Below are 8,939 nucleotides of genomic sequence, written 5' to 3' on the forward strand. Positions count from 1 at the left end.
AAGCCCTGAAACGCCTGACATCCGATGTACATCTTCAGTCTTTGCACATTTCTGAGAACCGATCTTTTAGTGAGCCGAGGATGTGTTACTCATTCGACACGACATGCTGAACAAGCGGCAGCCATAAGTAATAAGACTCTAAAAGGAGGCCTATAAAGATCGTCCTCCTCGAGATGGTGATGAGCTGTGATCACCTGATGGTTCCGGACACAGGGAGGGCAAATCTCTTGATGACCTCTTGAGGAGAGCTTAGCAACAACCGTATCCCTGTGGACACCCACGCACTGGCACCCCTCGCCCCCCCCCCTCCCCAAGACCTCCCGCCCAGAGCCCCCAGTCCTTGGTGAAGACCCAGGGCCAACAGTGAACAAGGGGCTCCTGAAAGGGCCCCGGACTGGCCTTTGTCTCGCCCTTACTGCACATTCCCATTGTTTACACAGTCTTTAACGCTGTATGTTTTCTTGTTCCTTAATTGCATTGGCCTCTGCTGCCCCCTTGGTCAATCAATACGGTATACACGGTGACATCGACAACTCAGCTATTCAACAAGGCCAGGTGACGACTAGCTGCTCCGAGTTGTGTTTTCAGGGCTGATTTATCTATTTAGATCTCGCTGGCTATCAGGGTCCCTATCCGCGCAGCTTTCTGTTTAACTAGCCCATATGTCAGTGTGCATGTGTGTGATTTAGGGAGGGTGCCTGTGTCAGCTGGCCGATTTGCATGCTGCACTGTGCATAATACACTTTGGCCGGTCGATTCACCAATCAGGGATCATCAAAACAATTTTGGTGACCCTCGGGATAGGGAAAAAGCGTGTTGACATGCCTAGAGTATGTGTGACCAAGTGCATTAATCAGATGAGGTCTAACCCTCTCCTGTGCCCAATTCAGCAGTGATTCTCTAGTGCAGTAACACAGCCATGTTTGAACAGAGCATGACTTAATTATCTTTTTGTGTACTTTAATAAGGAGACATCCGAGTGTTTGATGGCAGAACTAGCAAGCAGTGATATTATCCCCTTCATTTAGTGTAATTAAAACATAAATAATTACACGCCTTTAACTAATGTAACTGCTATGCAAATTTGATGATTTTGTGAGCTGAAGAAGAGGGATTTTTTTTTCCTTTTTTTTTTCTGCAAATGGACGCCGTTTAAAGTCGACCTTTGTAAATGTTAGTTTGAATGCAATGCGATGGCGCTGTTTAATTTGAAGAGGTACTTATCTCAAAGTCAACATCTTACTTCTGTTTTCCGGACGCACACTCACTCACTGTATATTAGGCGGTCACCTGGCAACCACAAGAGCAGGGCCATAGCAAATGGATATGTTTGCGATATGACCGGGCTCCTTACCGCTGACCCCGGCTGCCATTTTGTTTCTGTCCTGCAAAGGTGTCAGTGCTAAACGGTACCTTGTCTCAGCAGGTGTGCCCGGATGGAGGGCCGCTGCGATAGGGTCATCGACCCCACACTGTTCTCCCCATTTATTTGAATAATGGCCCATTAGGATGGCTGGGTGTCCAATGTTTGCCGTATGTGTATTTGAGATAAAATGACATAATTATCTAAAAGAGGTAGGATGTGTTGCTGCACAGTTCTTCAGTCAGCCTCCAGCGCTCAGAACCAATGCACTGTCCCACCATTAGGGGGCGACAGACTGTAATTTTATTAGCCAAGGCCTTGACCTTAGTGCAAACACCCCCATGACTGCTTTTCACATATTTGGTATTCAGCAAAGAGCTGAAGTGTCTCAGAGGTATACCCATTTTAAAATGAAAGCAAGTTTACGCTTTCAATTCTATCAACGTTAATGACACTACATTCTGAGGACTTTTTTTATGAGAGCTTGAGCGTGTTAGTCGTCACAAGAACAACAATCAGAATATTAGTCGTACACATTAGAATTGAACATGAATTAAATACATGTTATAGCTAATGTGCATCCTTTCTTGATAATCTGCATGTTTTGAGTTAATTGCATAGTATCATGGTAAACAGAGAGGAGGCAAATGGCAATAAACATTTGGCTTGCTAGATGGAGTTGTCCTTTTCAGTCAGGCATTGTGGCTTCCTTTTGCTTTTAATAATTCTAGTTCAAGAGAGACTTGCCATGCTGTCAATGGAAACGTGGATAGCAAATTTGGAGTGTTTTTATATCAACTAAAAAGATTGCCAATTAAAGATGAGTTCTTTCATTTATTTGCCCTTGGGGTTTTTATTCCTCAATTGCTATCACCTTATAAAAGCATCCTTTTAGCGGCAGCAGAATAGGAGACCGTTTTTGTGACCTCCTAATGCATTTCCATCCATCTTCACTGCCTCAAAAAAGTTTTAATCTCTCCACAAAACATGTTAATTGCCACCGCGGGCCCGGTATAAAGAACATATCTACACGTTAATTATCCAAATATGTCGGCAACCCATCTGCAGGGTGCCATTGAAATTACTAAATTGTGTTAATGTAATTGTGTTCTCCCTTTTCGTCTTTCATTTTGGACACATTGTTAATCAAAAGGCTTCAGAAATGTGCAGATGGGTAATCCTTGTGTGTGCATGGAGCAGCCTGGTTCAAGGTGAGTGTTTCACGTCCCCAAGCCCTTCTGTCAGTCCCATTGTGCCTCTAAGGTGACATATCCCGACAGGCTTACTCAAAACAAGGCGCCGAGCACACACCCCACGGCAACTCGGGCATCCCCAAAATCTGCCTCTGCCCGCCACCTCTTACTGTAACCCACACAAAAGGCTGGCCTTCACTGTCTCATTTCAAGTCACTTCGACACTGTCTGTAATGTAGAGATCTGATTCTGGGGCAGGTCTGCTGCTTTCAGGGGAAACTGGGGGACTTTAAGCTTTGTTTATTGGGCTTAATAACTCTTGTCGTTACCTGTGTTGGTCATATGTTTATTAAGTACATTGAATATGAAGATAGTTACGGTCCCGGTGCAAAACTATTGATTTTTGATGTGAATCACTGTACGCCAGGAGTGTTTCATTGAATTTAGTGTCATTTGAAATAGAGAATGACAGGCTGCGCATGACATTGGGAGGGGGGCATTCACAGTGCACCTTTTTATTCTGTTTTAGACATGTCCATTTGAGTGAGGACTGCAAACTGAATTGCCAAGCTAACCATACAAAAACAATGCAACAATCCTGTGCATTTCAGGGTTAACAATGTGTGAATATACATAATAACATTTGCGATTTGCTAATTGCGTCTATTGAAACTGCAAGTTCAGTTTGGCTGCGATTAACTGTGCAGCCCTACCGAAAGCTCCTCTTGTTAAAACGCCAAATGATTATTACTGTTCTGTATCTCATTCTACATTTCTCAATTCTTGCCAAGTTTAGTAGAAAGTGACTCGAGACTAAACGATCTTTGAACTGGAGCGAGGTCTTGGCTATTGCAAGAAAGGTCCACCTTGGCTGAGGTCAATGCTAGTTTTCAATTTTCAATTGTGCATGGATCTTTCTTTTTTTTGGATATATCCTTCTGTAAGCATGAGCTTTAGAGATAAAGCATAACCCTATAACCCTCAGCTATAAAATGTACTTCAGAATGTTTGTAGTATTCAGAGCTGTATAAAGGTTTGTGACCTTTGTCGATCACTACAGTAACTCCATAGAAATCAGTGAAATAACTAGCATAATTAGAAATATTTCAGGAACTATGTAAATGGTCATCTATTCAACTTTCCTGCGTGATCTGAGTATGGAAATTTTAGTGATTTCTTTTTCATTATCCTGTACACCAGGTTGAGTAGATTTAACTAAAAAATAGTTGTGAAAGGCTGTTATATAAACATTTTGCCAGGAGGTTTTATTGTTTTGCCAAGCGTGTAAAGAAAAAATTGATTTTTCAAAATGATTTGTGGAAATAAGAGGATCTATTACACACCGAGTGTTCACAAAGATTCAGTATCAAAATGTCTGTATTGCAAACACTCTTGCCAAAATCTTACACCTTTCAGTCCTCAAGCGCTGCACTGAAGTAGAGTTTTTAGTCTAACAGAATAAACCACTTTCATTCATGCACTTTAGCGGGTTCAAGTAGCTCCACAGCGAGGCAACACTCTCCTATATACTGTTCATTTCTGTGCTAACTCTTATCTCCCGCTGCATGATGTTTCTACTTGCATTGATTGCAGTTTTCTCAATGCAAAAGAGAAGAATAATTACACTGTCTTTACTTTCTGCTCAAGACACTGGCATTCTTGTCTTGAATGAATGACCTAAGTGTGGTGTGTTTTCTGCAGATTTGTAAGAGAAGTGGCCTTGAGACACCCCTCTTCTGCTTCATGTTTTGTCCATACTCTTAAAATATGAGTTATATTCCATTTTTCCCTACTTCACTGTGGAGGCTCTGCTGAAGGTAACAGTCAATATCTCTGCAATGCTTTTGAATCTTCTCTCAAAGCCATTGTGCGCGGCTAGTGTAAAGGCAAGGACAGGCTCGGCCGTCTCGCAATGATCTGCCCTTGACTTGGGATGCATTTTATTGTTTTAAAAATTGATTCATATCTGAACACTGGGGCCTTTGTTAACTTTTCGTCTTTGTTCTATTGTGAACAAGTGTAGACTGCGCCATCTTGTTTTGTTGTCACCCATAAGATAACATATAGATAGGTCCGAAATAAAAATGTGCATACTACCACACGCAGTTGTACCCTGCAGAATAACCCAGTCAAGTGACTTGTTTCCCTTACAGCAGAATGGAACTATGGCCCTTCCATCTACCCTGCTATTAACAGAGAAAACAGCTTCACAGTAATACACCTGGTCTCGGCTTTACAATTTGATCGCAGTAATTTACAGCTTTTACGTTTGAAGGATCCATCCATTATTCTTTATTCGCCGCTTTCCCATCAGTGGCTATAGCATCCACATTAGATGCCCTTTCTAATGGTACCTGACTCAGCCGACAAACAGTTAAGTGAAAATTTTGATTGCAACAATTGTCCATTAGCGTTCAGTGCTGACAGCTTTTACAACGTATAACCTTGGCTGGGGCATTTGCTTTGTGCCCACATGCCACAGGGCTCGAATGCTCACAGAATATGTCAGCTAAGTACAGTAGTTTTGGCCCTTAGCCTCTGTTGCAAAGTTGGCAGACAGCTACTGTATATGGCTGTCCAAGGCCAAGCACAGTCCTTGCACCACATGTTCAACACTGCAAAAGAGATATTCATGTTATTCATGCGAGTAAAACCAACAAAACACTTCTATGCAGTCCATAAATCTGATATTTTTTGACGAAAAATGCCTGACATTTTTGTAAATACTCAATGGAACTATTTTACTTGGTTGGCACTTTGACTCAGATCACCCGCATTCAACCTATTTGTTTCCCTTCTCGTCGTCTCCGGGAGGCAACAGAGCAGGGCACCAGTGTTAACTCTACATTCTATAGCTCCTTAAATTCACAATTCATTATTGTCCTTAAAGAAATGGAATTCATTTGCCTGGATATTAGGTTTTTGTTCATCAGTTCGTCTACCTCGCCTGAGGAGCTAAAAACACCTCTTCACTGGCCTTAGCGCTAAGGGACACTGAAGCGCATAAGGACGTTTATTTGTGGGGGAAAAACAGCTAAGCCTTTTCTCTTGATGGGAACGGCTATCATCATGTATGAATCAAGTGTGTGCTCAACTTTAATTAAACTTTCTAAGTGTATCTTCCATGAAAATCAAGCCAATCTTAGTTTTTATGCGTAGAGCAACTCTGCCTCTCAGCTCCTGTCAAGTGGGCAATACATTAAAACTTAAACTGATTGATTTCAGAATGCCATGCCATCACAGTGTGCTTATGCAGCTCTAACTACATGTGAAGTATCTTAGTCATCAGGCTTTAGGCCGGGGATTGATAATAGCTTGACCGACAAGGCCTATCTTACCCATCCTTTTCAGGAGGTCTTGTATTTAACACCAGGAGCACTTGTGCTAAATCTCAAACAGCACAAGTGTATTCACTGAGCACCTAAGTGGAAGGCTTTTTCTCTTTGCTGTGCAACTCATGAATACATTCCAACTCTAAGTAACTGCTTTGTCGTAATGTGGAATTTCAAACGAGCTATGAGGCCAATTTATTTATTTGTATTCACTGCGTCGTCTTAAAGATGGAGATGGAAGGTGGATAATCTGTCTTTCATCAGCGAAGTGGCCCCAGCACAAAACCACAACTAATGTATTCACTATTGATTGATGGCCGCTCCTGCTCTACTAGGCAACACCATCATTATCACACATAGATACCAGGCTGCCCACAATAAAACCATTGTCTCGATTTAAGCCACACAACCCCCAGGTGTAGTTTGGTTCTTTAACTTTATTGGAAAAGATTTGAACCAAAGTGATACACGTCAAATGTGTGGGCTGTCGGCTTTCATTTGTGGCAAAAACAACCCTCCATGTATTTATACACTTGTTGCACATTTTTGTGTTTGGAAATAAACATAGCCTTCTAAGTCTAATATTGTGTTGTAGCCTACGTGGCCTCGGCTGTCCTTCCTGTCAACACATCAGGTCCACGCAGTTATCATTCCCTGTTGTTTGTGCGCCTCCAGGGACCTGCTTGGCTCCTGAATATTGAATGAATGACGTGACCTCGGTTATCAATCACTGTATCTCCGTATCTAATGTAAACGTAACTGTGGCGTGTATAACATGCCACATCTGCTCTTTGGGTTGTGTCGCGTCTTGGTTACCAAGCGATTTATTAGTTCGCCCGGTGTGAAGATAATAGAGTGCAATATAAAGATCAAGCAGCAGCGCTTCCATAGTGTCACAATTATCTTTTAAATAGAGCGTTTTAACCCATGCTATTCGCGCAGACTCTGACTTAGCTGTAGTTTTGAAACCAGCCCTGGCAGATCGTGATGAGGCGCGGAGAGTAGTGTTGTTTGTGCTCGAGACCGATTTATTACCGATGAACATATGGCCAATATTTTGTCTCACGTCACAGCAAGGGGGAAAACAAACAGTGCAATGTCAGCGAGTCAGCAAGAACACGGCCACTTGGCCAGCTATGCAAACGCTCTTGGACAATATGAGAAGAGTAGCTTTCTGGGTATATAAACCACATCAGGCTTATCTGTGCGACGCGCACTCCTCCCGGTCCCCTTTTGGACATATTTTATTGCAGAGCGCATCTTAACCGCCACCAGTACCCTCTCCTCCTGTCTATAGGTAAGCGCCCTCGCTTGGTTTGGTTCTCTTAGAAAACATTATTTATTAAAAAAAATAATACAGACTATATACATCTATGAATATATAAATATGACTGCTGAACCACTGACCTGTATATCGACAAGAATTCTACAGTGTAGTATAGTTTATTGTAGCTTGGCCTTAAGCATCAATCTTTCATAAAGAAACTTGTTTGTACAAAACATTCGCTATAACTTAATCGCACGTTCATCTTTGTAAATGAAAGATATGTAGCATTGAAACTCAAACTATATATTGCCTATCTTGCGCTATCACCCGTGTATCCTTTACACCATTTCCCATTATTGGGTGTCTAATTGACGCACCTCCTGTTGTTTCTTCAAGGCACCGGTAGAGACCGCTAGAGCTCTACAGATGTCAACAGCTGTTGGTGTTATGACAGCACTCAGGCACAGGCTGTCTTGTAAGAATCAGTCTGTGTACTTGTGCCATCCACTTTACGCTTTATTTGTTACTACTAAATATCCTCGTATAGATATAGAAGATGCCATTGAGGCGAATTGTGAAAGCCGTGGTATGGCATGAAATTCGCCTTTACAAATAAACGGTTTGTTTAACAAAGGCATCTCCTCGGGCTATGAGCGTGCGAAATTATCTGTCCGTGACGTGTTTGATCATTAGCGGAATGGACACGAATAAAAGCCGCATTTCCCGGAGGGAAATGTGCTGATTTTCTGTTAAAAAATAGGCTGTAACGGGTTCCAGAATGATTTCTACCCGCGAGGCCAGTCTCCCCAGGCTACAGCTTAGCCTCCATAAATAACGCGCTCGGCTTTACCTGCATATTATATATAGGTTTTTAATCATGGACGGAGGAAATCGCTCTTGTCACTCTGTACATTTATCAGGCGCGCCCTGAGGCATTTGGGGTTACCTTTATCAAAGCCTAACTCTGCGCCTCAGGCATCCAAATGCGCTGAGAGCTCGCGATTAAAAGAAGTCAATGATCAACATTATTTTCCCGCGGCATTCTTATTTGTGCATTCAATCGAAAGATTTATTTAATCAAGAATATAAAAAGCTCTTTCTCTTGTTATTTGGAAACAATCGTGAGCAGGATTTCTTTTTTTTTTTTCTTTTTTTGGGGAGGGAAGCATAATTAATCAGACGGTGGCGTTTTGGGGGGTTCATCCGGAAAAAAATAATAATTGTTTTTGGTGAGAGCATAGCCCACTGCAAATCTTGAGTCAAGAAAAAAAAAGAAAAGAAAAAGGCTTTCCTCCTATTATACGCCACCCAGCTCTGTTGCTTATAATTTGTTTAAGGGGAGCAGGTCTAGCTGTGATAGCGTAATTACAGAAGCTAGTGATCACATCAAGGGTTATTTTTACGCACAAATAGTCAAAGAACACAGCAGTCCCTCCAGTAGATTCTTGAGCGGTTTGGAGATTTAGTGTCAACTGGACTAAAAAAAAAAAAAAAAAAAAGGATCTGGGGAGAGAAGATCAGCGCCTGCATTGTCCTTTAAATCCTGATGCATCTGCTGCTGGAGGCCCAGTGCGTCAAGCCGCACACAATCACAATAAACACATGGGCTACTAAATCACTGGACAAGGAGAAAGTAGAATATGACAAGACGTCTTTGGGCAATATTTGAATCAGAACAAAATATGAATAAAGTATGATCAGGGTATATGTCTTTTGTTGATACAATGTTTGATAATAATAATAAATAATAATAATAATAATAATAATAATAATAATAATAATAA

This window comes from Gobius niger (genome assembly GCF_951799975.1).
Source record: "Gobius niger genome assembly, chromosome: 16".
Classification (NCBI taxonomy): domain Eukaryota; kingdom Metazoa; phylum Chordata; class Actinopteri; order Gobiiformes; family Gobiidae; genus Gobius; species Gobius niger.